The sequence below is a fragment of the Physella acuta genome, unplaced genomic scaffold, assembly GCF_028476545.2.
Source record: "Physella acuta isolate Inbredline_101_S28 unplaced genomic scaffold, ASM2847654v3 ptg000634l, whole genome shotgun sequence".
In the NCBI taxonomy this organism is placed as follows: domain Eukaryota; kingdom Metazoa; phylum Mollusca; class Gastropoda; family Physidae; genus Physella; species Physella acuta.
In genome coordinates, this window is record NW_026732153.1 from 81,924 (window position 1) to 88,086 (window position 6,163).

The following is a 6,163-nucleotide window of genomic DNA, read 5'->3' on the forward strand; positions in this document are numbered from 1 at the left end:
GCTCAGTGTTGAAGTCAATAAATTACGTTTCTATTTAACCTTTTGGTATAAGCCAATCGTCTTGTGACAACAGGTTGTTTAGGGATTTGGATTATTTCATATGCAAGCAGAAGGGGTGGAAGAATTATTATGATACTGGTATAAGATGATAAAATGTGGTCGTGGACATGTAAATAGTGACACAATCACAAATATAAAGACAACAATTCTATAATGGTAAGAAATTTAACAATTACTCTTACATTGGTATTTGTTTTCAAAATATCACTAACAACCTAGCACACCTATTTCTGGAAGAGTTCATTGTCGGTCATGTATGGTACAAATCATTCAACAAATGTATTAGATTTAGCTGACGTGGCAGTGAATAAGTGTTGGCAGTATGTTGGTTGTTAATACAGTAAACTTCTTTTTTAGACCTAGCAATCAGAGCAGACGTAAAGATTAAGATAATCACGTTATTTACAAATAGTTTATCTCAAATGATGAAAAGCTAAATAATCTTGTAAAATCGGCATTAATTTTAAGTCGTACTATATCCACAGGTTAATCACTTATCACATTAAATATGTTGTATTTTGTTGACCAAACAGATGAGTTAGTCAATGTTCATTGTTAGACACGAACAGTAGACGTAAACTAACAATGTGTTTGATTAAGCTGACGTGGCACTGAACAAGAGATTACCTAACGTTGGTTGATTGGATAGTTTAGTTCCTCTTTAGACCAAGCAATGCTTTTGGCAGATGAAGTAAAGTTCATATGTTTCTTGATCTTGGTATATGAATGGACGGTGCGGTCAGCATTATGTTCAGCCGCCTTAACTTTCCCTATCAGAGTTGGGTAGACTCTGGGACAGCCATCATTCTCATCTCCAAACCAAGATCCGAATTCGAGACCTTAGCTGCAGATAATCGTTTTGATTGGGATAACACATTTGAGTTTCTAAAGAGTCAACAAAACATTGTCTCGAGCTATGTTTTGATCTATTTGGGATGGTAATTTACTTTTTATGAAATCTCTGTGCAACCCCGTCTCCAAAACACAATACCAATGTAGTAATCGTTTCGTTTGTATAAAAGGTTAATGCTTCACAAGCACAACCAAACATTCACTGCAGGAGTATTATTTCGTGGCGCCACGTCATATGTTAAAACAAATTGTTTGTCGTCAGACTTAGAGATTACAATAGTCAAGTTATTTACAAAGGATTTATCTGTAGTGATAGACAACTAAATGGTCGGTCCTGGTTTTAAGTCATACTTTATCTTCAGCTTTAAATTATCTCATTAAAGATGTTGTATTTTGTTGACCCGAACGCCGAACGGAGAGGTTTTTCAATGTATATATATACAAACACACTTACTCATATATATATATATATATATATATATATATATATATATATATATATATATATATATATATATATATATATATTAATACATGCCTTATTATTATCTGCATAACATTATACATAAGCATTCTTTTTGTATCGGTGTCTTTATTTTTCTATTCAAAATCCAAATATATATGGGTGGGTTTCCACGTTCATCAGAACATCTCCATAGCAAAAGTTCTATTATAATGAAGTATTCTCCACTTGGTGGGTTACTGCCCCTAGCTAACTTTGGGGATTTCTCTCTTATGTGACTGGCAGCCCCTTGACAAATTCTATAATCGAATGAAATTAAACAATTACATAAACGTTGATAACTATTTTTTAAAAATATCAACAATAGCTTAGCATACCTGTTTCTGGAAGAGTCCATTATCGGACGAGAACAGTACAGGTAATCAAACAATGTGTTAGATTAAGCTGACGTTGCATTTAACAATGGATGTATATTTAAAGTCCTCTTTAGACCTACCGATTCTTTTGGCGGATGATGTATAGTTCATATGTTTGTATATCTCGGCATATGAAGGGATGGTGTGGTAAGCGTTATTCCCAGTCGCCTTTAGTTTACCCAATGTTAGTCAGATACCCATCAGATCAGTGTGGACTCAGGGACATCCTTCAGTCATGTGTATTTAGTTGACCGAACGGATAAGTTAGTCAATGTATATACACACAAACACACGCACACACACAAACATATATATATATATATATATATATATATATATATATATATATATATATATATATATATATATATAATTTAAAGCTGGGGATGAAGTAAAACTTATGAATTAAACTGAGACCGACTTGACCAGATCATTTAATTATCTGTCATTTCAGATAAATTATTTGTAAATAACGTGATTATCTTTATCTCTAATCCGCTGACAGCCAAATTGTTTTAACTTTTGACTCTTCAGAAACTTTACTGCTCTGATGGGTATCTTAGTTGGGGAATCTATAGACAGCTGGGCATTGTTCTTTCACCACCATTCCTTCATATGTTGAGTTTAAGAAGCATATGAACTATACTTCATCTACCAAAAAGGATTGCAAGTCTAAACATGAACTTCACTATACAGTCAAAATTTGATCAATGCCACGTCAGCTTAAGCTAACATATTGTTGGTTTACTATTCTAGTGTTATAATGGACTATTCCAGAAATAGGTGCGATAGGTTGTTAATTAATTTAAAACATTATTGGGTGATATCTTGTTTACATGTCCAACAATGGGCTATCCAAGAAATACGGGTGATAGTTTGTTACATAATGTAAAACATTGTTGGATGGCTTCTACTATTCATGTATGACAATGGAATCTCCCAGAAATAGGTGTGCTAGGTTGTTAGTGATATTTTGAAAAACATTTAAGAATGTTAGAGATATTGTTAAATTTTGTTGTATATCATAACTCATGGGCGAATATCAGAACTCTTGGGAGGGGGTGCGGATCACACCGGGTGACGCTATTTAGGGGGTGACACCAAGGCAAAAAATATCTAAATATATACAGAAAAATGATTATTTCACATAATTAAATGATTAGATAGAGTGAATTAAATAGTTTTTTAAGAGCAAAGTGGATAATCCCGACACGAATGGATAGGGTGGGGGTTGACACTATGACGTAAACCTACTAATGATAAAGAAAACATGCAACATCCAGCTGAATTTATCACCAAATAAAGATTGAGATCGTTAGTATTATCCGAGCACAGTTTAAAGCAATCACCGTGGGCGATACCGGGGGGGGGGGGGGGGGGGTTACATCAACTCAACGTTGCAATATATGTCTGAGAAAAACAGGTTGGTTGAGAATCGTAGTATCCTTATACACATACACTTGTATATGGATTATATATATATTTATATATATATATATATATATATATATATATATATATATATATATATATATATATATATATATATATATATATATATATATATATATATATATATATATATATATAAACGCTTTGTTTGGATCGATCTTGATCTTATCATATTGAAATACAATCTGGAAGTGCTTTGAAAGATCGTGTGCATCAGAACATCTCCAATGATTTTTTTTAATATTGAAGTATTCTCCCCTAGGTGGGTTGCTGCCCCTAGCTGATTTTTCGGATTTCTCTCTAACGTTGGTTGCTGCCCTTTGGTGGTAGAGCGAATTATACTTGAATGTGCTCATAGGAGTTGGAGTTATAGAAATAGGTAAACTCTTCTAATATATAAAGCTCAGTTCTGTATGTAAAAATACATATGTTTGTCGTTGACATACTTCCATGGATTAAAGTGTTAGACAATTATCGTGCGCATTTGTCTAAATTTATGAGTTGAAAAATTACTATTGAAAGTGTTCGGAAATAATTTTCATTTTTCAAACTGATAGTAATAATTGTCGGCATGTTCATTAAACACAAGTTTTTTTTAAAATCATCTTTTACAAAAATTCTAATTATATCTTTATTTAGTCCTATAGCACTTATCATCCCTTTGGTAAATTAGGAAAACACAATTACTTCCCTTTATAAAACCATTGCATTAGTGGAAAAGAATTTACTTTTTATTACTTTGTTTTGGTGTTGGGAAAAAAAATAATTACATAATTAGCGGGGATTGATGAAGTGCAAATGTTGTATGTAGGTATTTTACGGATAAGCTTGGAGTATTAAAATTGTTCATTAAATTGAAACAGGCGCGTTCGTTTAAGTGAGTGCAAAAGACTATGAATAAGTTGGGGTACTATAGTCGTTCATTAAGCTAAAACAGATGATTCCGCCCCGGGCGTTTATGTTCGCGTTAGTGTTTTCTTTGTGTTTAGGTGGGTTTGCGTTAGTGGTTGCGTTTTGATTTGGTTCGTTTTTGTTCTTTGTTTTTTCGTTTTCGTTTGTGTTTTTTTCTTTGGGTTTGTACTTGTATTTTTGGGTGGTTTTGCGTTTGGATTTGGTTTGTTTTCGTTTGCTTTTTCGTTGTTTTTTTGTGTTGGTATTGGTGTTTGTGGTTGGGTTTGTTGTTAGGTTTTTGTTTTCGTTTGCTTTTTTGTTTGTTTTTTCTTTGTGTTTGTATTGATGTTTGTGGTTGTGGTTGGGTTTGTTGTTAGGTTTTTGTTTTCGTTTGTATTTGTAATTGAGTTAGCGTTATGTTTGCGTTTTGTTGTTTTGGTTTTGGTTGGTTGTGGTTTGGGTGGGCAATGGCGGGTTTATGATGATTACTAAACACACAGGTGATGGTCTTTAACAGAAAGGTTTTTCACAGAAGCCAGAGCAGGGCCTGGCCGGGACGGCTAGTTATTTATAATCTGTATAATGCTCCAACTTTGAAGCTGTTGTTGAAGATGGCAGTAAGCTAGCGTTTAATATTGTAGTAATTACTTTCACCAACACGTGTGACTGTAGATAATACTTAAGCTTTGGAAGATGTCTTTGCCAATTTTGAGCACAATAAGTGATGTAAAATATGATGTCTTTATAATAGCACGGTAGTTGATCTAGGCTCAGTTAATGTTAATACTTTTAATACAGGCATGAAAATACATTTTCTATAATCATTTGAAATTCATATTTCCTACAAAATGTTCTATCATCATTTGATATTCACATTTTCTGCAAGATGTTATATCATCTTTTGATATTCACATGTTCTACCCGATGTTTAATTATCATTTGATATACATTTGTTTTACACGAGTTTCTATTATAATTTGATATACATATGTTCTACAGGTAAATTTAAAATAACGTTGTAATAGCAAATGTGGCTCGTCGGACAATACAACATATTTTACTTAGTGAGACAAAGACGATTATCCGACCTGGTCAGACTTAACCCGATTATTTGATTGTCTATCATCTCTCTTGGTTAAGTGTTTACACGAGATATGGGATTCGGTTAATCTCTTTCACCTAATGACGAGTGGGCCATTTGTTTTTACCTCTGATGTGGTGCCACGTCGACGCAATAATGTAATGTAAAATACAAGTTATGATAAACGTTCTAAAACCATTGCTATATCAAATAGCAGATTTACATTCGATGGAATGTCCAATATTAGTTATGGGAAACATAATAAGCCATTGTAATGGCAAATATCAGTTACATAAGCGATATATCGACAAATATTAGTTATGGTAAACATAGTAATACATTGTAATGGCACTTATCATTTACGATCAGCACATTATGGTATTGTAATATTAAATGTCCGCCATTATCAATAATGTTCGATGGCAATGTCTAATATCAGTTATAGTAAAAAAAAAAAGAAATACCATTGCTATGTTAATTATCAGCTATAACAAAAATTGCCGCAGTTATGTTAAATATTAGTTATGATGAACACTGAGATGTCAGGGGGGGTGATGTGGGGGCGGGGGGGGGGGGGGTAATGTTAAAAAAAACAATGCTGGAACCAACATATTTTGATATCAGATTCAACATGACAGAAACTCAAATTGATATAGAATTTAATGATAGTGTACAGCTCATATTCAAGTTTGGCAAACTGTCCCATCTAGAATATTAGATTATGTATGTGGAATATACAAATCCGAAAAAATACTTGAAGAACCTGAATTAGCTACAACAAGTTCAAAGGTTGCAAGCTACTGATATAGGTTAGTCATTAACTGATGATGGAATTGTCTGTAAGTTCAGATTTTATATAGGTCTAAGGCAAAAAATATAAAGTGAAATAGTTTTTTCAACAACACCACAATTTTTGCCAAATCAAACAAGAAAAGTATAACACTTAAG